Raw genomic sequence first — 27,559 nt, forward strand, 5'->3', positions numbered from 1 at the left:
ATATAAGAATCATCGATTATGAAAAGTCGATCCTGATTTCGACGAACAAGATATAATTCAATTCATTTGGGACGATTACTTGACGGCCAAGGATGAAAACGTTCCAGTATCTTGAGTGAAAAGGATATCGTGTACAGAGAAGAAGATAGAATACACATACGAGATCTGTTATTCTACGTCTCCCTCATGCTTCGTCTGCTACACTGCCGCTCGTTACCACTTCTTGCACGTACGTACGTTTAAGTAAATCTCAAGGGAAACTAACAAACCTTAGCCCAGACGCGTGATGTATATGTGTATCCTTTGCAGAATAATTTCATGTTTGTGATTATCAGACTCGATTGCGGAACATTCTGTGCAGTTGTAATGATAATAATATATAAATGAGAGAATTTTGAATTAAAATAAAAGAGAGATCAAATTAAGAATCAAATTTAAAAAAATCAAAAAGTCAAAAAAGTTTGGGGCCTTTGTTTTTGATTTTTTTCCACACGATATTTCTTAAATATATATTTATCTTCTGATGTATATTTTTAGTAATAAATCATTCCTCTTTTCTTTTTTATTATATTCCATGAAATCTATATTAATAAGAATATAAAGAAGGGTTAATTTTATTATTATTCTTTGAGAAGTCTATTATACTCTAAGAGTTTGATATGCACAAACATACACTTAATAATATATGAGTTATTATTTTTTAATTTATTATTTTTTAAATCATTAGTAGTTAATTTGATTCTTGAAAATTGAACATTCCTATTAAGATATCCGATAGATTTTACAAATTATATATTCAAATAATAGGAATTGCATCAGCAATTTACATTATTCGATTTATGCGACTTGATGTACGCGAGTGTGTTGGAAGTGGCAATTCTAATAATTTTTGTTCAACCTAATAATGTAATAATTCATATATTGCCAATTCCATATCGGGCTGCATCTCGATTACGTTACGCATATCGCATTGCTTTATTTTGGAATTGATGCATGTTCGAAACAATTACTTTGGCATAATGATCCATGTGTTATTTAAACAAGCAGATTAGTGCATATTAATTTAACAAGAAGAAAAATAAGTAAGACAAAAAATAAAGAGAAATAATTTTATGAAATAATTTTAAAAATTAAAACTAATTTTTATTCAATAAATTTTTTTTCATATGCTGCTTCCAACATTGCATCTGTTGAATACATCTCAAGAGATTAGCGAAAAACAACAATGATATTATTATAAGTATTTATGCAAATAAATTCTAAAATCGCATAACAAGCATTTGTAGACACTTGTTAGTATCATCTTGAGATTTATTCGCTCAATATAAACGCACACATTTAACAACTTTTTCTCGCAAATCCCCGCAATAATAAAAGAAGGAAAAAAATTATTTTAACACATTTTTACACGTTTACATATAAAGAATGACCATTTTATCCAATTGTAGCATAATTTATCGGCAACACGCTAAACATTAAAAACAACGAGAGAATAAAACGATATTTCTCGTCACATTTTAAATTATAAATTTCAAAATAAACCACGTACAATGCGTGTGTATGCAGAAGGAAATTAAAGCGGGAAAAAGTTGAGAAATGAAGGCAATCTGTGCGCTATTGTCCCGTGCGTCCGCTTTGATCGCCACACAAAACAGCACGCGAATTAATTTCATTTTTGCAGAATTAGATCGCAACGTACACAATACATACATCTAAAGGCGGCGTCGTACACAGAGGCTCGATATGAATATCGCAGGAGAGAGCGGGCGGTTTTGCGCATCGTACGAAGGAACATTAGGACCACCAGTGTTTCTTGCACGCACCATGTGATGCTTAAACGACGGTACACCATTTGCTCGCAGCTTCACCATCCCTGTAAGTATTTTTCCAACACCCTTGTATATATACTCCGTACTTACTTTGGCGCGCGCGCGCCCGCGCAAATTGTTAATTACTGGCCATTAGGCTATTAGAGGCACGTTCGATTTAATTAGCTTGAGACTAATTTTATTGCTCTCTCTCGTTAGCATGCTGCGGTTGTATGTATGTACGAGGTCACCCCTTTTTCGCTGCGGTCCGACCACGTACGTACATATTACGCACGTGACGCGTCGAAACGTCCCATACACTCGCTAATTTATATTACTGGGAAATATTAAATACCGTTATATTATCCTCATATTATTATTATTATTAGAATCTTTTTGTATTAAATTGTCTATGCGAGCAGAGAATTTCCGGAATCGCAATTTCCCTCATCGTATATTGTTGAGCTAATGTTGAGACATTATTTTCTTATTAACTTTATAAAAAATCAATTTCTTCAAGGTTCAAAGATTTATTTTAGAAATTTACAATTACTTAGTTTCCATTTAATTTTACAACGCATATAATAAATAAGAGGGAGAGAGAGAAAGAAAAAAAGAGGGAAGGAAAAAGAGAGAAAAATTTATAATTTATTTTTATATTTTTCCTGCAATTTTTCAATCCGAACATTTTCCGGATACTGAGAGAGACAAGCGCATTCGGCATATCTGCATTTTTAGTGATACATGTGAACGTGTAACCATTTTACTGTAATTAAGTGCCAATCTTGAAATGGGCTCGCAATCAAGTATATTCATATAGATTTCGCGGGCGATTGTCAATGCTCGTAAACTACCTGTTAAATTTGTTTACGCCAGTCACAAAGTATTTATTGCCAACGTTGGTTACTTTATCAAGCTCGACAAAGTTGCTGGTACGACATAGAGGATATATATTCTGACAAATAATGACACCGACACGAGCCAAAAACAGACTAAAATGCGTACATACAAATTATTAAATTTGCCCAAATTGACGCTTGTCGATTGAATAATAAATATCCGTTACTGTTACTGACACCGTCGATACAATAGCACAATTACTCAAAGGACGATATGCGGGAGTGTAATTTAATTATTGCGTACACTGGAATTAAAACAATTTTTTAACAAACATGTGATAATTAGAAAGAACAACATACAGCACGCCAACATTTATTGGAATATATGAATATCAAAATATGATATATTTTTAAATAAGTGATATATATATATATATATATATATATATATATATATATGTATGTATCTACAACAATTCACATAAAAAAATTTGTTAAAATTATAATATGAAGAACTTTTCATATGAATTTAAAATCTAACTTTTTAATAGAAATGTCAAAATATTGATAAAATATAAGCTGTAGAAAATTAAAAATTAAAAGCGACTATTAGCTAGTTAAATTTTCAACAAAATCCACCCAATAATATTTTTTACTTAATTTTAAATAGACTTGAAGTAAAATCGTTTTGGAAAAAATTGGTTAAAATTATAATAGAAAGAACTTTTCGTATAAATTTAAAATCTATGTCTTTTTTAATAGAAATATCAAAATATTGAGAAAAAATTTGCTGTAGGAAATTAAAAATTAAAAACGATTATTAGATGGCTAAATTTTTAATACAATTTCAATAAAGTCTACCCAATAATATTTGTTATTTAATTTTAAACAAAATCGGAAGGTTTTGGAAAAACATTTGTGTTTGAACTAAATAAATTAATTTAATAAATTAAAGACATAATTATAATTCGTAAGTGCCCGTATAAAAATTAATTAATTGTATTATTTATTAATTATTAATTAATTATTTATTATTTATATTAATTATGTATTATATATTAATTATTTATATTAAATTAATTATATTATTCGCCTTTATAAAAAAAAATTTAAATAGTATTTGATATAACGAAATAATGTAGATTGTTATGAGATACTTCACATATTTACTGTCAAAGAAATATCAGCGGAATTATCCACTTCTCGTAGATGCAGTGTAAATCCTATGTCTAAACGCAGTTACGATCGCTCGGTAGAATGGCACGGCTGGTTTCGGCTCCGTTTCAAGCATTGTTATTCAGTTTCCGTTTGTGCCTATGTAAATGTTGGTTAAGCCCACGCAGGTTGGCATACAGAGCCCCTCAGGCTCGTTCTATATCCAAGTTATATGTGGGAAACTATAATCTCCGCTGCCTACGAGTATCCTCCTTACTCATGTTTAAGACGATATCTTCCCAAGATCTTAGTGTCCATCTTCTTCGAAAGCCCATCTGAATGGCTACATTCATGTTTAATTTGAATAAGATATATATTTGCATAGATGTCCATTAAAACTAATTTAGTAATTACGATTTAATTGCCTTCCATGCACTATCATCTTGTCAAGATTACAAGTTATAATTGCAAAATAAATATTTTATTAGAGGTGTCATAAGCGTCTCGAATAATTTTAAAATTGATTAATATTAGTGTTGAACATTATAAAGTAACATGTCAATTTTTTTATCAAACTATTTGATGATCCTTCTATTTAACTGATTGAATTTTTAACCGATGACACATTTTTAAGAATAAATAACATATTTCTTCGCTTAAAAGTCTTCTCTTTAAGATGGAAAAAAACATTGGCGGCCTATATATATGATTCCGTCTTAAAGTCGGAGAGATAATTATTTACGAAGACAAATAAATGTGTAACTGGTGCACTTGCATGTGTTTAATTAATTAACTAAAGTGCAGACGAACTACGTGCTGAATAAGGATATCAAAAGGATAGACGAGACGTAAAACAAGGGGGTGTAAAAGAAAGTCACTGTCCATAGCACAGTGGTAAAAAGAACGATATAAACCATAACTGCGAAGTAGCCTCGAGAAATTTTGCACAACGGTAAGATCACGGAGAGAGATCTTTTCGTTAAAGAGTCGGACAAAGTCGAGCAAGGGAAAATCAAGGATGTGCTTAAACATCTACGAAGCTTCTCTCTCATTCTATCTCCCCTTCTTTTTCTTCCTTGTTTTTTGTCCTGCCGCATTGCAACTGCATACACCAACCACGTAAACGTGGAAGACACGCGCGCTCGGCGCAGTCGAGTTAATTTAAGAGTAAACTTTATTTTTCATGTCTTTGCTGTTGGAGCGTGAGTCTCCTAACTTGGTGGAAAGTGGTGCGGGCTAAAAAATGAAATCCCGCGCTTCGAAGTTTTAAACCCTCTTTCCCGGCCCGGTAACTGTATGCAGGAGAGAAAGACAAAGAGATCGCGGTAGACAGACAGACGAGCCGTTCTGACAAAGTTTCCGCGCTCTTATCGTGTCATCGTGAGGGAACATTCTCACTCTATGAAATCATGAAGAAGACGGAAATCACCTGTTTATACGTGAATTAAAAAGAAAATTGAGCGAAAAATGGCTATTTATCCGAATGATATGACTGGAAATCAACAAGAGAAAAAAAGTAAAGAAATAAAAAATTTACAATATGAAAAATTCAATGTTGTTTTTCGAAAAAAAATTTCGCGATAATATGTCTACATGATCGTTGATAATATGTCTATTCGCAGCATGTATGTATATTTAACGTCCACAATAAAATAAATATTTTTTCGTTCTTTTGGTTTAGTCAACCAGATAATCATTCATTCGGTATCACTCGTCTCTTATTACATCGACATAATCTCGAAAGAAATCTGCGCCCGTCGAAGTGATTCGATCGAGTCGGACGATCGAGATTAATTCCGTTAATTAATCGTTGAAGAAACGTGGTGAAATGAAAAGCATCCATTATTCGCGACAAGATCGGTGGCCGGACGAGGGTGCCGCCGAGCACTCTTTGAGCACTTTCCAGTCCGTGGCCTCGCCAGAGCTTCATTCATCTCAGGAAATCCCCCTGAAGTGGCCTCCTTTAAATTGAAACTCAAATACACACCCTTAAAGAGCGAGCGAAAGAGCCCTTGAGGCGCCGTTGAGCCCATTCGAGACGGTTATTTTTCACGCCAGGTCGGGAGAGGGTCGTCGGCGTATACCTATACCTACTAGCAAGTGACGCTGTACGATAAGACAAGATAACCATTACAGGAAATCGATTCTGCTCGCCGTTAATCGCGATAAATACACGTTACATCAGTTACACTCGGAGGATCATCATTTAGAGTCGGAATTATTTGCCTGAATATAATTTCATATAATTATAATAATGTAATTAAATTTAATCAATTATATAAGAGTATATAATTTGTATAAGAATATTTGAATTTGAATTTTTATAATTTAATGTAATTTAATTGTACATATATATATGTGCAAAAATTATATATATTTTTTAAAACGATATATCGCGATTGTGATTTATGAGAAAAGGAATCACGTGGGCGTTTATGAAATTACAATATCTCACATTTTTTCCTTTACGAGAAATAATTTTTTTTGTTGCCATATCAATGTTGATCAGAGATGATATATTTGCGAGCTTCTCTTCACATTGTCCTCTCACAAATATCATCCCACGCCGCAACCACCCTTCATTCGTGCTCGCGAGCCTCTTTTTCGTCTTATTACCTCTGATGCCTGTTTATACGAACATGACTAAGACTCCCGCGCCATCGCCGTAATTAGGATATATCTCCCGGGAGACTCTCCGCTTTACTCTCTCCGGTGCATCGTGAAAAATACAACTTCGCCAACGCTATATCCGACCTCGTAAACCGCAAACAAAATTTTGTCATCCGGCCTTAAGTGAGTTACACCTCACGGGCTCCTCCCATTTTTCTCTCACCTTTCTTTACTTATCGCCCCGTGTATCTCGTTACGCCTTTATTTATCGTTACGTATTCGAAACTGTAAATGCCGGGGAAATGGATGCAGGCGCATCCCTTGAATTCCGTGAGATTCCGCTGCCAAGTGTATATATGTGTACGTGCATAATTTGAAATTCAAATTTGAATCGACCGCCCGATCTGAGAGATGTTATCCTTCTGATTTTTACGACGCTCTCGTTCGTTCGTTCGGCGCACTCGCGGTCGTTGCTTGCTCCAGATTCGATTACGCGTTTAAGTCGCGCTTCAAGATACATCTTCAGCCTTTAACGCTCATTACGCCTTGATTGCACGGTAAACGCAATGAAACGTGTGATCAACCGCACGACGAGATTACTCGCGACGGATTATGCGAATGCGACAGCCTGGCAATACGCGTACATTAATATGTGTTTTGCACAATAAACGTTCTACCTCGATAACGATGTAACACGCGAATAACATTCTATGACACTCGCGCGTAATCAACAATATCGTTCATATGTATCATCGATGTATATCCCCGTCAAAAATGTAGCACGTTATGCTAAATTAATAATTATTTTTTTCTGCTATCACTCATCAATTTCCAGTTCAACAGTCATGCGTGAAAGATACGAGACGTTTATGATTAAGAGACAAATGGAACAAAATAGGGTATTTTTTTTTGCATCTTTTTTGCATCGAAATTTAAATTCACCGAAATTACGACGACTCAGCGTATTATTTTTTGCTGCTAGTCGCGACAATGTAATTTCTTACGACACACGTGGATACAGGTCAAAGCGCTCGATTCTCTCTTTACGTTGCGGTGAATTATTTCGGACGTGTTCTCTCCTCGTCGCCTCGATGCCACAATAGGAAACGGGCGGAATCTCTTTTGGGAGAATTATTATCGCCACCCCCGCACGTGGAAGGAAACGTGCAGTCGGTGGCGCGATGACAAAGAGCGCGTCCGTTTTTCCTCACGACGTGACGACGCGTCGCCTAAGCGTATAATCTCTCAAGTATTGTTCGCATCTTCCGTCGATTTATCCAACTGCTAAGGTGGAAAAGGTGCGCGCATTACCGTTGGCCGTCCATCCCGTAAGGAGGACGCATGGGGAACGAAAACACATCTGCCAGTTTTTAGCGGCGATGCCATATATCATAAACGCGAGTGAAACGTTAAGGGCGAGAGAGGGTCACCGCCTGGACCATCTATCTTGTACGACTTAACTCGAAACATCCGATATGTACAGGGTGTTTTATATCACGCGACACCCTTGAACGCAAAACTTGATGGCTTTCTGACTCTGAAATCTTGTAATTATTTCATTATCGTCCGATTTTCTGCCCTTTGCGCGCATCAGCTCTTGCGATGAAACGTGTTTGTATCGCTTTTGTGTAAATTGCAGTCAGCTCCTGACAATCGGTCCATGAAACACTCTGTACAAGCGCGCAAAACAATATATATATAGGAATGTTAGTGGACAATACACACACACATACACATCTTTTCGCGTCTGTGTTGGGTGTGTATGTGTACAGTAGATATACAGATACCGTATGTTCCAATATTAAAGCAACGCCGTAACGCAATAATGCCTCGACAACACTGATCCAAGATAGGAGCAGTTTTTCTTGGTTACGTCGACCGTGTTCCATCTATATCGCATACGGAGCTTCGTGCAAACTTTGTCCCCGGACGACGACAAATCATCTGGAGACGAACGACTCTACCCCATAGATTTTGGCAGATCGTCTAAAAATTCGCTCACTGCGAAAAAATTAAACGATTCATCATAAAGCGTAGACGATCTTCATAATCCGGGGACTAGCAAATGTCGAAATGAAAGATGGGTGAAGAAATAGCAATTTGTGTTTTTTAATTATCGAATATTAAACATAGATTTTTGTTTTTAAAAGCATATTAAGATTGCCAATCAGAAAATTAATCAATGGTCTTTTTATTATTGAACCAAATATTTGTAATGTGCATTTGCTAATTTTTCTCTCTTACATGTAATATATAGGTAATTAAATATATTAATTGAGAAATGCGAAATATAGATTGACATATTTACAGAAAAATATCAGCTGACGTCAACGAGTTTTCTCTCTCTCTTGCTTTCTCTTTTTACATATATATATATATAGACGAAAATTTTAATTTCAAAATAACACACATCGTGAGAGCGGAAAACGAATTGCGAATTAATCCAACCGTGAACTCGCAGCGCGCGGATGAAAGGGCTCTGACGTATTGGTAAATTTCCCGTCGGGATCGCGCGGAATCCTCGACATTTACATTTTATGATATTTGTCGAGTCCTACGACCCCTCTTCGGCCCTCCTGCGCGGGGCAGGAACGGAGGGAAAAGAGTAAGAAGGAGGAGAGGAATGTTACGAGAGCCTTAAGCCAAACCATCCCTCCGTTCCCACACAAATATTCTTACGAGGAACGTTTCCCTCCCTCTCCATCCCCCCTGACGTACCGCTGTGTATTATCCGTGTGATATATGTGCCGTGAAAAAAGCTACGAGATGCTCATTACTGAGATAAAAACTGGCGATGCGCGCTTTTGAAATCCGCCCGCAACGGTGTTTTATTTTATCCTTTGAGACCGTCGTACGGAATATTCGGTAGAAACGAACACATTTCTTTCACTTACGAATTCCGCCCGAGGATTTATCTTAAATTGTAATCTATCGCGGCGAATGTGTATTCACTTGAAAAACGTTTTAAATTTATGTTTTTGTTTCTCGCATAATGATTCAGTCGGAAATATAAAATGTATCCAATATTAACTCAGCAAAATGCAAGGAAAAATACTCGTCAGTTTTAATTGAAAGAAGAATTAACTATTTCATTATAAAATAAAATTGTTTCGTGTGTGTATGCTTTTTCTTTTAATACCTAACATTTTCCAAGAGAAATGATATCGATCATCTTTCTAACGTTGCAGTCTGACATTTTGAATCTTTGTTTTGTATCGAATAATGTTAAACATAAAAATTCTGAGAGATGCAATATGAAATAATAATTCTATATAATTTTCACATATAATATATTTCTACTATGTTGTTATATATAATGTATGTAAAACTACCTATAATTTCAACACATTGTTCGTAAATTTACACAATTTCCTTAGATGAATGTATAATTATTATCGCGCCAAGCATCTATTAATGAAAACTCAATGAAAAAAAACCGGTGTAAATTGAAAAAAAGTCGAGAGAAAATGATTTTTCCCATCATCGAACGAGCTTCATGCGCAGCTGCGACTTTTCATATGCTTCTCATTCGAAAGTTAAATATTATTACAAGCCCGCAATGAAATACCGTTTCTGATATGGAAACTTGGTCTTGTCGAATTAACCTTTTTCCACATTCCGAGCTCGGCGACAGGCAATCTGCAATATGTATGACGCGACACTGGCAAATCAAATATGACCCAATTCTGTCAGTCGCGGGTAGTCGAAAGTATTCGCCCATGTCCGAGGGTTAATACCGAAAGCCCCGAATGCCAGAGGCCTGTCTAGATGATAACCGAACAGAGAGAGCCGGCGAAATTCTAATCGAGCGCAGCCGCATTCCGAATCGGACGACAATTAACCGCCTCGTCCTGAACATTCTCTCGCGGCGGTTTCCTTTTTTCTCTTCTATCGCGCAGAATATTTCGGGCCAATGAGTAGTCACCTATGTGTTACCTAGCCATTAATCCCAAAATAATTACGCGCGCGCGAGCGCGCATACGATACCGCGGTACCGGTTATTGTTCCTCTGATATCTGGATCGCATAAATACCGCTATCCGTTGCATTCATTCGTGCCGTTATCGTTGCAACGGCGGGCATTTATTACGTCGCTGACCGTTCGCGTGGTTAATTCCATAATTGAACGGGCGCCGATACGCGCGTCCATCCCCTATAGCGTTCGCTAAAAGATTATGATAGCACCCTCCGAGAAGGGCGAGCTTTGGATAATCCCGAGAACTTTTGACATTTTCAGTACAAGTCTGCACAAGCAGTCTGCACAGTCTGCACAAGTATGAACAAAAGCGTTTGAGAAACGTTTTCAATGAAGCGTTTTAAATATCTATATAAATCTCCCATCTGTGCCATCATTTTATATAAATTTTATTAATCCACACAAGCGTGCGCTATGAAACTCATTTTTCCTTCCGCGGTATCAGCCAGATAACGCGGATAAAACTTTGTGCTTTATATCGGTAACATAAATTTCCCGAAAAATTCTCACAATAACTAATATGATTCTCGACGAGATTCAGTAACACGTATGGTTTAAATAGTTTTTGTGTAATGGAGATCAATTGTAATTTATAATATACATTTTGCGAATTTTACAGGAATTTTTATATTGTAAAAATATATATATGTAAAGACCAAGCGTTTGTTATTCAGCTTTTTCAATATTTTAAATCGCATCAATCAGATATTAATCTAGCGATAGAAAAATTCCACGCCGTAAATTGCACCTATAATTTATTTCCATCATTCAAAATATTATAAATTTTATTATATTATTATTAAAATATTATTTATCAAAAAATTATTTATTATTATAAATTTTATTGTCTGGAAAAAATGAAGAGTTCTCTCCTATTTTCATCTGGAAGGAGCATTGTTTTTATACGTCTTTGCGATGCTTCGCACTTGAAATTGCAAAACGCACCGCAACTTTCCCTTCTTCAAATCACGCAAGAGATCTTTCGTACCGGAAGCGCTGTAAATTCCGTTGTTAAGTCAACAGAGTACGAGGTACGAAAGGTACGAGGTACGCAGGAGGAGCACACAAAGTGCGGACGGTCCTCCCCGCTGTAACGAGAGGCACGTTTTAATCATCTCTGTTTTAATAACCATCGGAGACCGCAACGTCGAGAGACGCGCCCATCCTCGCCTCCCTCCGTTTCCCTCGGTCTCGGTACACAGACGTTCTTGCCGCGATCGTGGGAATCTCGTTCCGTCCTGGTGAACAAACTGCGCCGGCCGAAACGAATTTCTCATTTGCACCGGCCGGATTGACACAGCCCTTGCCGGACAATAACCGATTCAGCGGACTCATTTAAGGTAAACTCGGGCGGCGGATCGACCCGTGATACGTGATTTCGGCCCGTTTCGCCCCCATCCGAGCGGTCGAATGTACACAGAGATGGATTATTATGAAATTATACGTGGATCAAGCGTGGGTGACGGGATCGGTGGTGCGCGACGAATTCGAAGGGCGGCCCGATAGATGAATATAATTTCAACGTCAGCGGCTCGCGACAGACGTCGGCCGCGTGATGTTTCGCTCGTCCGATAATTGAAGCGAGTATGATCTCGAAACTCGCTTTCTCTGTTGGTCCACGATCCATATCCGAGGCGAACTGCAGAGAATTTAAACATTATGCGATGGAACCCTCCATCAAACGATCGTGTTAACGGATATTATTACTGGGGGCTAATGTCACTTAAGGAATGTCCCGAAAATATTTATAGGAGATATTTTTCACGTGATTAATAATTTTATGAAAATATATTAATGTTATAATTTTCTTATATTTTACTTATTTTCTCGTGCAATCACAAATGTTATTTATTTTTTTATTTTTCCATCGAGGAAAATATTTATCAAATTTATCAAAATTATATCAATTAATTAATTTAACTTAATTAATTAATTAATTGAATTTAGCAATTTATTAATTTGTTATAATTAATTTAATTTTATATTAATCAAATTTTTCAAAATTATATTAATTATATTAATTAATTTAATTTCATATTAATTAAATTTATCAAAATTATATCATTCATTATTATATGATATTAATCAAATTTATCAAGATTATATCATTTATTATCGTAATATAATTTTTTCACATAATATAATACAATTTCATAGACTTCACGTCTTTTTTTCAAAGATGTCATACGCAGAGACTTTAGACATATATTTATTTACAAAATTCTTATCAAGATTCCAATGTTTTATTCTAGATTATTTACTTTTCTATTTCAGAATGTTGAATTAGATCATTTTGATTGTTTTCGAGCGTATGGAAAGGGATTATAATGAGATTACACGCGGATCAACGTCGCAGCAACGGCGATATTGTCGTGTGACGATTGCGAAAAACGTTTCATAATTTCATATTGATTATTCCAGATCCGCTTGTCGCGCGTGATGTTACGTTCATTCGCGATAATTAACTCGATTATTAACGAGTACTACTGCGGAAAATGATTCTTGCCATCGGCGCATTTAATCTGTGATTTTTAAAAACGTTCGCCCGTTTTTGCGCCGGAAAAGCTATGGAATTATAACGTAGAGAATGAATGTTGAATTAGCATTATTCACTCTTCTTAATCCTCCTATTCGAAACTTTATTTATCGAAATAACGATCTTATTCAACTATTTTTATACGGTAATAATTACTTTAGAGTTTTTACAAAATTCTTGGATAAACGAGTGAAATCTTGCTTGTGGATATCGCAAATTATCAAATTATAAATTATAATTGTATATAAAAGATAAATATATAAAATTTAATTTAATTTATATTATAATTTTATATTTATATTTAAATATAAATATATAAAATTTTTAAATATAAAAAATTTTAAAACTGCGATGTATAACGGATACGTGATATCGGAAATTACGTGGATAAAATTCATTACATGTTAAAGTATATTTAATAAAGTTAGCGAGATATCATATAATATAACAGATAGAGAAATAATTACAATTATGACAGGTGCTATATTAATGATGATAAATTATGATGGCCTCCTTCTCCCTCTTATTGAGACACTGTTTTCGACATTTACACATCTCTCGAGATATTGCAAGTCTCATTACCGATATGGATGTTCGCGCCTCCAGGTGCAATACCGTGATGTAGATAGTTTAGTTACGCAGCAGCTTAGTGTTAATTACGCTATGGGGGTACAGATAAGTCTGTTCACGCCAGTTCGTCGTATCGCGGAGTGCGAAACGGACGTTAATCAATTACTTTGATTGGATTCGAGTGGATTGCACACGCAAAAAGTGAACGCTCCAACGTTGATCCCATGCTACGAATTTATTGTAACTGTTATCGCCGCTAGCGACCAATGCGACTGCAAAGATTGCGTGATAGCACGATAATTTTATTTGCGATCACGGGAATATCATAAAATCGATCCGACTGATTTGTTATTACGTTCTTTAGAAAGAATTTCTTCCTTAAAGACCCATTAATTCGATGGTTATCGGATATTCGAGGAAACAGCTCTACGAGCGATTAGAATGCTATATCAAATAGAAATCTTTTATATAACACAGCTAAAATTGGAAATAATAGAGTTTATTTACATTGAAACTATTTTCATATATCTCGGCAACGTAGCAGAATTCCATCTAATCATTTTAGCGTTTTTTCGAGATTCTCTTACTTATTAATAGCTATAATTAAAAAACGTTCTTATTAATAACTATAATTCAAACGCTTTTATTAATAGCTATTATTCAAATCTCTCTCATTTTTATACAATTTTTATTTGAAACTACACAGAAAAAAATAAATGTCAAATCAAAATTCATATACTTAAACTAACGCGTCTATTGTTTCGTATATACGCAACAATTTATAATCTTCTTAGAAGAATTTAATAATTTTAAATTTTAACAATATTATAGTCTTCTTTTAATATTGTAATTGTCACCTCAAGAATATATAATTATTGAATTCTACTTTAAGAAAATTATAATCTTTGATTTAAAAATGTTATTTTCTATCAAACATTGTTTATTTTCTATTCAAGAAAATTAAATCTTAAATCATAAGAATATATTTTTCTTGATTGAACTATATAAAATGGCTTTATTCAAGTAAATAATTATTCAAACAATTATATTTTTCTTTAATTAACGTAATATAATCTCATTTCAAGATTTCCATGTTAAAATATATTTTCAAAACAAGAATATCCTTTTTTTCTGTGTATTTTTGCGTAATTAACTATAATGCGTTAATGAAATTGAGACCGCTCGTCTCGTTGGAGCTTTGCATGATTCTGATTCAGCTGTATTTTCCAAAGTTTACTTGCCATGTGTCAATGTGGAAATGTTAATGAGCATTACGCGCGCATTGATCTAGACCCTAGGAAAATGTTAATTAGCTACCATCTCTAACGTTTCGCTTATTACATTTCCGAGTGCCGTGTGTGATCTCGTTTTACATATGCTTTGATGTTGATATTTTACTACCCTGATAGTTTCTGCCAAAGCTGTGTTTGCTATTTCTTATCAAGAGTCTAAGGATATCAGTTATAAAGTAATTAGCGTTTTATAGCGACGTTAATTGATCGCATGTACTGTGAATAAGCGATTAATGATTCATTTAATTGGGTATAATGTAAAAGGCAAACATAATTAATGAATCATAGAATATTTGAGCATTTTTTTATTAATGTTGCAAATATTTTTCAACGCAATTTTTAAATATTTTAAGTTTCAAGTTTCATCTATTTAATATCGATCGCCAAAGAATTCACCTTTTTAAACTTTACAAACTATTCGAGACAAAAGTTCAAATTTCCCTGCGTTAAAATCTAATCGCGATAACTAGTGATATTGAAATTAATAACTGCAACCAACGTGAAATGATTTTAAAGTAGTATTTTAAATCTCTCACGCTGATGCCATTTCATTCGGATTATATCGTGTTTATTTGGCATTAAATGGATTTATCATCAATTCAGTATATTTTCGGTCGTGGAGGAAAATTTATTAATACTGTCCTCTAATAAAGGCGGAATAAAATCTGCAAACAATATATACGCGTCTACCGGTCCGTTGCCGCCGATAATTGATAATTTCTGCGTTTGCAGTGTGATGTAATAGTGCGAAATTTGCGGCTCGACTTTGGACATCGTCGTTGATTGCCATTGCATATTACAACGATCGCCGCGTAAGCTGACAAATTGCAACTAGCTCATTGTGCCCCGTAATAAGTGGTAATCTCCTAATTTCGCTTCGTTATAGACGGTTCGATTATGCCTGCGTTAATTTGACTGTGCAGGCAGCCTGCAGGAAGCTGCATTCACATTAACTGCTTTGGAGTACAGTGATGCCGCGTGACATCATATCCTGCCTCTAAGCACAATCAAATTATCACTGCACACGTGACAAAACAGCCGATGCTCCCTCGTTGCGGCAAAACAACGACCGCCTCTGTTGGCCACCCTCTGCTCTACGCCTCGTGTAAACTAAATTAACTACTTAATTAAACTAGTAGGCAAGCACGCACAGTATACTCTCTCCCTCTCTCCCTCTCGTCCTTTCTCTCTCTTTCTCTTTTTTATATTTTTATGCCTAACGCAATCATGCAAGTGCGTTCAATATCTTTATTTCCAATAGAAACAAAAAGATATCGAGTGAAATAGTAATTAGATACTTTTATCTTTTTTAATCAAGATTATTAATTATTAACCGTGCCGCAAAATGCTTTTCTTTATGTTTGCAGAGTATAGAGAATTATTAATTAAGTAGGGAAAATTAAATTATCATATGTATAATTGAATCCTAATTTAAAAATTCTTTGCGTTGAACTTTTATTTTATCAATTTGATTTTTTTCGTAATTAAAAGATGAACATTTACACTCGCGCATGCAAGTAATCTCGGTAATTACAGCTCGACCCGATACGAATATTTTAAAATATTAAAAAAAAGCTACGTGAGTATACTTAGAAGATATTAAAAATAATTGTATGTGTTATTTTACAATACATTTAAATTGCGACAAAGTTCCCTTTCATAATCATAATCTAACGAGTTACAAACTACTACGATAATTAAATGTAAATACTAGTATACAACAAGTATAATTGAATATACATTGTTAAGATATTCGAGAGAAACAGTTTGCTGTACAATTCGTGCATGCGCCGAAATTTCAAAGTGAAAACCAAACAGCACTTTAGTCATTGATGTGTAGGTAAATTAAAATTCATTATTTGTACTTAATTTCTTTCAAAACGATATTTACTTGCCAAAAATTTCACACGATTAATGCTGTGATATACGAAAAATTCGATAATAAATGTATCTGACGTACAAGCTTTTATCATATGACGGAAATGAACCTTGTGACATTTTTGTCACGTGTTAATGAAAAATGGTCATGATGCGTTTCGATAAGGAATATTATCAGTATTTATGGAGACACATGTTACAGTACATCCGATAATGAGTGCAGCAAACCGTATTCCCTCTGCCATCGCGGAAGAGAAAGATAATCGCAAACTACGTGCAAAATCGCGCATATCGCGAGAGGAATGAAAGAAGCGGGAAGTGCTGTGATGTAACGTATCGAGCAAGAGGTGGAAAGAATAAGAATGCGCCACGGGTTTTCAAAGGAGGTTTCCACGGCTTCCCGTAGGGGATAACGACTATGCTACGGCGATTCCGTGAAGGCTGCGGGATATTTCAAGGCGGAGACCGAGCGTCGTTGAATCGTGCATTTTACGACAGCTCCTTACGGGACCTATCCGCCGATATCCTTTGCCGGTGTTGGTGGTAACCCTCGCTTGTGTCCTTTTAACATGCAGTCTGCACTATCGGGGGATGCGAACAATACACACCGATGGAGAGACGGCGAGAGTGAAGTACATACGTCTGGAAATTTTATGCGCTGCTCGAAAAAATTTTCGGCCGCGCGTTAAGGGATGAACTTCTACCGCGATATCTCGCACTAGAGCGAGAATTTTGACAGCAGAGTTCCAAGTTTTAAGTAGTTTTAATAATTAAGCGAGTTATAAGGGCGTTCAACCTTCGCAGTTGTCAAATATTTAGCTGTGGATATTTTTCGTTAAAAATGTACCACTTTTGTCTCCTCTTTTGTCAAGTTTTACTCCACTTTTGTCAAGTTTTACTTTGCTTGAAATCTGAATTTTTGAATTTGTTTGTCACATAAAATAGATATAAATGTGAACGATAATATTGAATTAGGTAAAGTGAAATAAATTGAGCTTGTAAGTTCCATCTCGGGCAAAATCCTCGTAGCAGTTGCTATTTAGTGTCCAAATCATTGGATATGGCATTAATAAAATCTCAAGTCTAAAACATCGGAGTGGTTATTACACAAACATGTCAAAGATGATTTATTAAGCTCCATTAGAGGTGGCTTAGTTTAACGAGTAAAATAAATCCGCCATGCTTTTCCAGCACAACAGAAAATGAATTGCGGATTTCAATTGAAGATCCTTGCCAAAGATTAACAGAAACTCGTCGGAGATATTCTGTAAAACGGCTGTTTCGATTTGTCAGTCAGCGAAATTCACTTTTGCCTCGTCAGAAGACAAATTACTATAAAGTTTAGAGAAGCACTCGTCAAGTATAAAGAAAAACAAAACATTGGACAGATTTTTGAACAAGATTATAAACTACAACACATTACTTGAAGAAAAAAACATGTATAACTTTTTTAACATAATATTATATTAAATATATCAAAATATGCTCGTATAATAATGATATCAAATTAAGTTCCTATGATAAAATAATTTAGCAATCTTAATAACATGAAATAATCATGAAAATAAGTTCCATGCTGCGGCTATTATTATTATGTTTAAATTAGGAATACGTTGTTTACATATCTGGTGAACTTGGCGAATTCTCTGCATCTGAAAACAGGAGGCAGTAACGAAGATACGTGCATGAGAGATTGTAGTCTCTTGTACCGAGGCCCTCGATTGATGCTCGCACGAACACGCATCCCCGAAAATCGGCTACACACATGAACGTGGCTAACGTGGGCGATGTCCGGCGCGGGTAACAACATCGCCGATATCGACGAAGACTACACTCTGTGTGGAAACGATCGTTACTTCGGAAGTGTAGCAGACTATCCGGCGAGTATATGCGCGCCATATGACAACGACGACGGTGGCAGCCGTGTAACGGATATAAGTTCGTGCGGAGGATGCGCAGGTCATTGTACGTGGGTCATGGACGTGTTATTAGATACGGGAAGTAATGAGCTCTTGGGTGTAATGAATTATATTCGATACCGTAAATACGATGTCTGAGAAAAAAAGATGTCTTTGACACTTTATTTATAAACAAATAGCTTCCCCTTTTATATCTCCTTTCATTCGCATGTGCTCGCGCAATTAAATAAATTATAATTTAATTAAAATAATTTGATTATGCATTTTATACGAATATTTATATATTTTCCATTTATTTATTTTATTTTATATATATGGTATATATATATATATATATATATATATAAAATAAATAAATAAAAAAAAATATATTAAAAATATATTAAAATCACATATATTGATGAAATTTTCAATGGTTATAGGGAAGCTTATTATGCAACACGCAAATTGATGTGTATCATGACCATAACCATTTATCTTACTCGTTAAACAGATTTTATAATTCAATCGCGCAGAGAATTGATATCCAAAAGTCGCTCCCTCTCGACGGTAACTGCTGCGCGTCCACCAATAGCTGTCGACCCTACATTCGTGAGTAGCATAAATGACACCCCAACACAAGCTCGAGTGCCGTCCACCGACTGACCACTCGCGCCGATGTGTACGTGAGCTTCAGGATCACCAAATATCAATGTGTACGTGTGGCACGAGGGTTGGCGCGTCTCCCTGTAACAGAAGTCGTGCGGGTCGCACATGTCCAGCATACAGGTTACCTCCCTACGTACACGGCCTCTGCCCTCTGGATTCAACCCTTCGTCTCTTCCCTTCTTGGGCGCTCGCTACTCTCGACATCCGGCGACGAATCTACTTAATATTGCAACGAATTGCGTCTCACCTTCGTTGCACCTAGGGCTTACCAAGTATAGGATAGGTATACCGAATTTGTTCGTGGCAAAAGTTTATCTGTCTGTTTAAATTAGATACTGTTATTTGGAGGGCAACGGAGCAGAACATCGATGTTTTGCAAACGCAAAAAGTAAAAAGGGGATTCTAAAGTGTATTTTAATATACATTTAATTACTTGTATTTTCATTAATTCATTATTGCAGGCATTTATTCTTAATCGTGTTTTACACAATTACCTTAGTGACATTTTGCACTTTATAATTAAACATTATATACCGCGCCCATTTTTGAATGAATTCTTATATAACCATGGCTAATCATATTATTCAGCAAATAACATTCAAAAATATTTGTTACATTAAGTAACTATAATTGTTGAATAAAATATGAAGAAATATTTGATAAAAAATATCATTTCTTACTACTTTTTGTATACTTTAGCAATGGAAGTTTACATAGTCATGTCACACTTCAAAATTTTTATTTTCTTAAGAGGGAAAATAATACATTTTGGTGTAAAATTTCATCTTTTTTCTAATTAAATTGAAAAATTATTAAATTATTTATAATATTTATATATACTCTGAATGGATTTAATATCAACGCGGAGTTAATTTCTCTTTCTTCTTTTCTTTTACTATTTTCTACAAATATTTCACAATCTGTTACATGTACGCGCAAGGCTTCATTGATTCATCGACGTTCATTTACGCGATCCGACAGAATTCTCACGCCTCCGAAAATATTAATGATTAAATTCTCCGGGGTCGAAATGTTGCGAATGAACTGTTCCGCCGAGCAATATTTGCTCGACTAGAAATGATTACCAATGGAATCGCGCTGTGCTGGGGTAAACGTTGACGGTACAATATTGCGATATGCCGTTGAAATATCGCCGAGCGTGCAGTATCGGCCAACCCTGCTCTGACTGCGCGGCGCAGTGAGATAGATCGATTATCGGCGACCGAATTTCTTCGCGATTCAGCGAATTTGCTATTGTAATTCGATATCATCGTGGTATTCATTTAGTTGGCAAGGGGAATCCGATCTTAAAGCGAAGCTCGTGTTCCGCGCTTTATCCAAAGTTCCAACAGAATATCTTGTTTTAATATCATTATGCGTCCAAAAATCTTTATCAAGGGATTGATTTCCTTTATTCAAGGGATTGATAGACTAGAAGGATCGAATATATCACTCGCGGTAATCTTCAAACAAATTTATGATGAAAATTGTCCTTGTAGGAGAACAAGTGGAACAAGACCATTATATACGCGCCCTCCAAGTAGAAATGAAAGCATAGACAGACATCTCTTGTATCTGAGCATAAATGAATAGTTTGATACGATGACATTTTTTGGCTGAAAATTACATTTTATATTATATTGCACGATGCTGTATTATCGCAAAAGTGACAAGATTTTTCTTTAAAGACAGCCCGACTGCGCTTCGCAGTTTATCACTCTGTTTTCGCGGTTGCATGTGTACCGCGCTGCCGCGATTCCGTAACACCTGCCTACAAGCCACGTACGACGTTTCACGTACGTCGCGGAATATTCAAAAAGCGATCCACCGAGTCGAATAAAAAGCAGATCGCGTCTGCAGCATGGACGGCTTTTTGCGACGAAACGCCGGCACACATACGTAATCGGGCGGATACGTAAGTACCTATCCTTCGCACGAACACATACGGCGGAATGAATATCTCGAGCTCGGAATCTTGGATCTCGGTGGCATAGATATTGAATATTAAACGGGCGCTGTGTGTGAGAGTCGGTGTCTATTTCAGGGAAAAGTTCCCTGTGAGCAACGTCCGAAAGTAAGCAGGCACGAAGAGTCACTTCAGTGACACAAATTTTACAAGATTTTTTTCGAAACTGCTTATCTGTAAAAAGATTTGCAGCGAGCAAGAAAATATAAGTAAATAATTGAGAGTAGATAAATAACGTACAGATTCTGCAACCAGCTTTTTTTAAAGCAGCTTGCAATAGAATTTAAGAGAGAGGACATTTTATAGGAACGTATAAAAGATGTAAAAGAGTTTGCAAAAAAATAAAACACAATTGGAATTAAATTCTTCTTCCATAACTTTTGCAATTAAAATTGCAATCAGTAACAATGAAATGATTTCATCAATCATCCGTATTAACTCGGTAGTATATTATTGAGAGCGAGAGATAATTCTTATAATAAAATATCTCACGTAAAAAAATATTGCACGTAATTATGATTACACATTTATTCTTATCAGTTATGATTGACGTGGTAATCATGCATAATTTTCATTACATTGTATTACACCTTATAAAACAAGATTAGAAAATAAAGTTTTTCATTTTTTTGAAAAACATTCATATCACATTGAAAAATGATTAAAGATTATTATCGGTTTATTCTGAAATTACAAGATAAATTTTGCGATAATTAATACGTAAAAAATTATTGTCAGGTGACAACGATTGCGTTATACTGAATGTGGACTTAAAATTCTTTTTTTTTTAAATCTTATAAGTTGATTTGGAAAAATTTAGTTTCTTTCAAATTTTTTTTAATCAAATTTATTAACTTTGGATGTTACAAAATTTTTTTTAGTACTTTATTTAATTACCATTGAATATATTCTTCTCTTTTTCTTCTTTTTCCCTTCTTTCAATCTCTCTTTATTTTGTCTGTATCCAACATGTTATATTTTTACATACAAAAATATACATTTAATATAAAAATATCTATCTTTTCTCTTCTCTTGTTGTTTTTTTTCGTTTGTTATATTGTTTTTGTCTCTTGAAAAATAATTTATTTCAAATAATCTTATTATAGTTACAAAAAATATTTTGATAAACTATAAAGACTTTTATAAAATTGATATCTAAATATTAATAATTAAATTTAGTAAATATTACGTATGATTACACAAACATTCCGTGGCAAATATTTCTATCCTTTAAAAGGCTCGTAATTTGCTTGCCGCATTCTGCTTTGCAAAGTACCATAAAGTATTGGTAAAGAATAGTTACGCAACAATTTTCATCGTTCGGCCATCATGATTAAAGTCGATGAAACTGTTTAATACTCCTATTAGAGTTGGTAAGTGTTTAATGGCGCTATATTGGTGTGTTCCTCATTATTAGCTCTACTATAGTGATATGATTGGCCGTAATATCCGACTAAAGAATAGCATAAAATAATAATATAAAAAAATTTCCATAAACTTTTAACAGGATCTTTTCAAATACATTGCTGTAAAGCAAAAATGTATACATAATATTAAAAACAATAATTCAAAATTTTAGTATGATTTAAAATTAATAATAGAATCATAACATGTGTGGATTAAAAATATACACATGTTATTAAAAACGGATACGTTATTAAAAAAGTGTGTAAATATAAATAATTTAAGAACAAAATTTGTAAAAAGAAAAAAAATTATGAAAATGTAGAAACTTATTTATTTAATATCTTTTTCTACAAAATGTTTTAATCGAGTCGGAAAGTAAGAGTTTACTAATTTAAATTTTTAATCCTTTATAATCCTTTTTTTTCACTTCTGACGCTTTTTCCTATTTCAATATTCAGTAAAAAAATTTACTCTATTACTTATTTTTAACGCATGAATATTGATTAACAAACTTTTTTTTTAATGGAAAGCTCCATGCTTTCATCTGTTACAATTGTAATTTATTCAATATAAATTCGTCTAATATAGATTGAACCTACGAAAACGCGTAAAAAAATTATTTTCCACAGAGAGAGCAACGTGCAATTTTTAATAAAAATCTAGTTTTTTGTTCGAATCAAGCGCATAATCGGATGTTCAAGTTCACTTAAAAGCGCATGGACGATCGGATTTTACAATTAATCCGCCTTTTTCCTGTCAAGTATAAATGGACCGGGATTGTTCGCCGGAAGCAACGAGTGTTCTGCTAACGCGCATGCGGCATTATTGCGATTTAATGATACTGTCGGCCGTTTATTATGTCGCACTACGTGTTGCTGTTCGCGCTCGCTTGCTATGCCGTCGCCTATCTCGCTGGTTGTGCCTGCAAAAGCAACGGGTTATGGAGTAATAACTTGGCGCCGTGTAGTTACACCGTCGCCGTTGCACCCCCGTAAGCCAAACAACACGTCAGCCGTCGCGACGCCTACGTTCGCACAAGCGTCGTCGCGGGCTGGGCCCTTGCGATCTCTCGTCGCCTCTTGCCGCGTAAACGTTAGTCTATCTGATGTCCCTCGCGCGCCATTAAACATTTAATGGACGGCACGCTGTCCGAAAAGCACCGTTTATCATTCCGGAGCAGGCCCCGACGTGAAAGACAATGCACGTAGCTGCTCTGATCAACGATATAATACGTAGTTTTATCGCACGTGAAAAGAAATACATAGTCAGGAGGATGACTTTCAGGAATTTAGACCGGAGGATTCGAAATTGACTTTTATGCGAAAATGAAATAATTAAAAAATTCATCAAATATTGGGAAATTTCATTGTAATCGTGATAATTAATTTTCGATAAATGATATGAAATTATCACGACAATAGATTTTTATCGAAGCGCATATTTCGCGAGTTATTGATTATTTCAAATAGTAGTCGAAGAAACAAGGATAAAAATTATATGTCGGAAAATTTGAGATGTTTATTTTATTTTTATACGTCGAATATATATATGAGAAATTTATGAAACTTGAAGAAAATAAAAAAACTAATAATAAATTATTATTCTTTTCGCAATAATTGAATTTTATTATTCTGATTTATTAAAATTAAAAATGGATTTTTGACATATTTAGTTCTTTTGAAATGTGAAAATAAATTTGGCATAAAATGATATTAAATACATTTATATAAATACTTTTTTAATCAAACAAAGATCAATTATATTTTTTAAATAAATATTAGATATGCGATGTGACGGTTCAAAATTTTATTAAAAAGCGCAGAAAAGAAATAGCTTGAATTTATAAAATATTAAATATATAAATATATATATATATATATATATTTATTTCTGAGCCGATAACAAATTGTTACATAATATTTTTATATCTTATAATAGTATTATTTTTTTTTATTGACACACGATCTTATCTTTCACGTGACTATTTTTGCGACTCGAGCGAGGAAATAAGTAATGTAATATAAAATATTTTGTATTATATGTATATTGCCAAGATCTTTTCGAAAGAAAATCTGTATATTGTCACAAACGCAAAATCGCAAATATCGATAAATAATTTAACATGACATTTCATCACAACTAGCGATTAATCAACTTTTGATAAACGATACGTATCGCGGTAATAGGCCTTTATTGAAGTGCGGTATATGGCGCTTTATTGTTCACATGCTGTGACCTTGTTGTCATTCGCACGGTAACACTCGAACAGTAAAGTAATAGTGCGAAACGCTCCATACATTGTCAAATTCTGTTTCGAAACGCGATCGAGAAATTTCGCTATAAACATAACAACGATTAATTAACTTTCGATAAACGACATTTAACTGTGTAATGATAGATTTTTATCAAAACTTTATTCGCGCGAATATTTATTATTTCAAGTAAAAAGCACACATACACACATTATAAGAAATAATAATTATAAATTATTGTTGAGTATTATCCACAGATAATAATTATTTCTCTAACGAGTGAAATGTGCTTAAAGTGAAATATATTTCATGTTTTAATTTCTATCAATCTAAATGTAATCTGTCATTTAAATTGAGATCGTAATAAGACACAAATTACAGAATCGAGTAAAATAATTAAATTAAATGCATTGAAATAATGAAAAGCAGTAATATATCAATCGTTTAATCAATGATTAATTAAAATTCAAGAGACAGCATATTTCACGTAAAAGTACATATTTTACGGCAACGTAAATTAATTTGCTTTACACTGTGTTAGCGTTCATTTTTTATGTATTATTGTTTATTACAGGATTTATTTGATTGACAGTTGCCATATAAACAGTTGGAAAATTTAAATATATGTATTTTTGAATATAATAATCCGCGTATTTATTTTTAAAAATTAAATTAAAATGTTGAAAATTTAATTTTCAATTATTTGAACCAAATCCCTAATTATTATATTTTTAATTTTAACTTGTATATTTATTCATTTACGTTAGATTGCGATATAACTGTAATCTTTCGATTATATATATGAATTAAATTATAAATTATATATTATATATTAATTATATATTATAATTATATATTATAATTATAATATATAATTAATATATAAACTAATAATACTAATTATATATTATAACACATTATACACAAAATTATATAATATAATCCTCCTAACAAGTATACGTGAAAGAATCAGTACCTGAATGGTGCCTTAAGATTTAGAATAAACCTTAAGGGAAGCCTGAAGGGCACGCGCATTTAATACGCGCGTTTAATGTTCATCGTGTCGTGGATCGTGTCGTTGCATTGGATTGATATTCCGATTTCATGACTGTCATCGAGGATCATACTTTTGATGTCGATTAAATGGGATGTCTCATTGAGACGTTGCCAGGCAACGGTCTCACGCCTCATATATCGTGATGAAATGATACCGACCACATAGGGCGGTACGTTTGTATACGTATGTATGTATTTGTGCAATTTTGAACTTAGGCTCAAGTATCAGCTGATTGAGATCATGCTCTGTTCCAATAAACAGTCCGAATCGTTTAGAATTCGGTTAATGGTTTTGGAATCATCATTAATAAATCCCTTTTCTTATATCGTCTATCATAGTAATAGTAGTATGTATCGCATTGAGGGCAGTTAATTTTTTGGCATTAATTATTTATATTCAATTTTTGCTCGTTAAAGGAAGTTTAACTCTCTATTTTTTGCAAAATTGTAAATTGTTGACATTTAAAAAATATGGATATTTTCACTTTTTTCGCATCTACCAGCTTTGTGATATCACTTGTGGTAGCATCCTAGTATTTCTCAAAGTGTGATTCTTGTGTGAAATGGGATTTTTGATCATGCCAAAATTCGGAAATGCTATCTAAAATGTTGCATAAATGCGGAAATGTAATGTAAAATATTGTCATCAATACATTAATGGATTTTGACAACTTTAATAATCTGAAAAGAGAAAGTCTATGAGGAGAAACATCGAGTGCTGGCAATTCTGTGATAATTTATTTGTATATTTGTATATTTATATATTAGTTATTAATTGCGTATGCGCAATTTAAACTTGGATGTTGATAGTACAACTCTATAAATAATTTATTTGTTTATTAGTTATTAATTGAATATGCGCTATTAAAATTAAGCAATTAATCACATAATTTGATTTTTTATTTATATGATTTGCACAAGAGATAATTAGAGAAAAAAAATTTTACAAAAGTTATAATCTTGCATAAAATATATGTATATATGTATACATATTGTATATGTAGTAGAGTTTTTATTAAAATTTAAAAAATTGTTTCATCAATCTGTTTGTTCGTATGCATCGAATAATAAAATTAGACACGTAAAATAATAATTTTTTGAAATATTAATTATATTTCGAACATTACTATAATTTGTATTTTATATTTGTATGTTACAGGTAGAAAGCGCTTCAATGCTACGCTGCGCATCAGTGTCAGTGAGTGATGAATTTTTATTTTATTTTGAGGTAACGGATTTGTAGAGATCGTAGATATAGATGTAAATTGTAGATAAATCCGTTGCCTAAAAATGGATAAATTAGAACAAATTAGACTGAATATTTTATCCTAAAAAGGAAGCATTTCATTTATAGAGGATTTCACTTAATTTATTTTCTAAAAATTTTTTTAATTATGAATTAAATGATAAAAATAATTTATTCTTATAATTCATTGTATTCATTCTAATTTTTTGTAGTCTATTCATTCATATTAATTGATAATTTGGCTTGATAAGCTAAACATGTATTGAAATGATGTGAGATCCAAAGATATTTCATGGATATTCTATCGCAGAAATAAAAATTTTTATATAGATTGTTTAAAAAAATTGATTGATTAAAAAAAATATATATATATATGTATTTTATTTTGTAAAAAATAATGAT

At 33.7% G+C, this 27,559-nt stretch overlaps 1 long non-coding RNA gene across 1 annotated transcript; it reads left to right on the forward strand.

Annotated features, from left to right (window-relative positions):
- LOC105256166 lies at positions 1 to 27,108 on the forward strand. The gene is made up of 3 exons (XR_889573.3): positions 1 to 229; positions 1,682 to 1,875; positions 27,071 to 27,108. It is a non-coding gene; the product is annotated as an uncharacterized LOC105256166 (long non-coding RNA).
- Positions 27,109 to 27,559: the final 451 nt, after the last annotated feature.

Source organism: Camponotus floridanus, unplaced genomic scaffold (genome assembly GCF_003227725.1).
Source record: "Camponotus floridanus strain SB8 unplaced genomic scaffold, Cflo_v7.5 scaffold87, whole genome shotgun sequence".
Taxonomy (NCBI): domain Eukaryota; kingdom Metazoa; phylum Arthropoda; class Insecta; order Hymenoptera; family Formicidae; genus Camponotus; species Camponotus floridanus.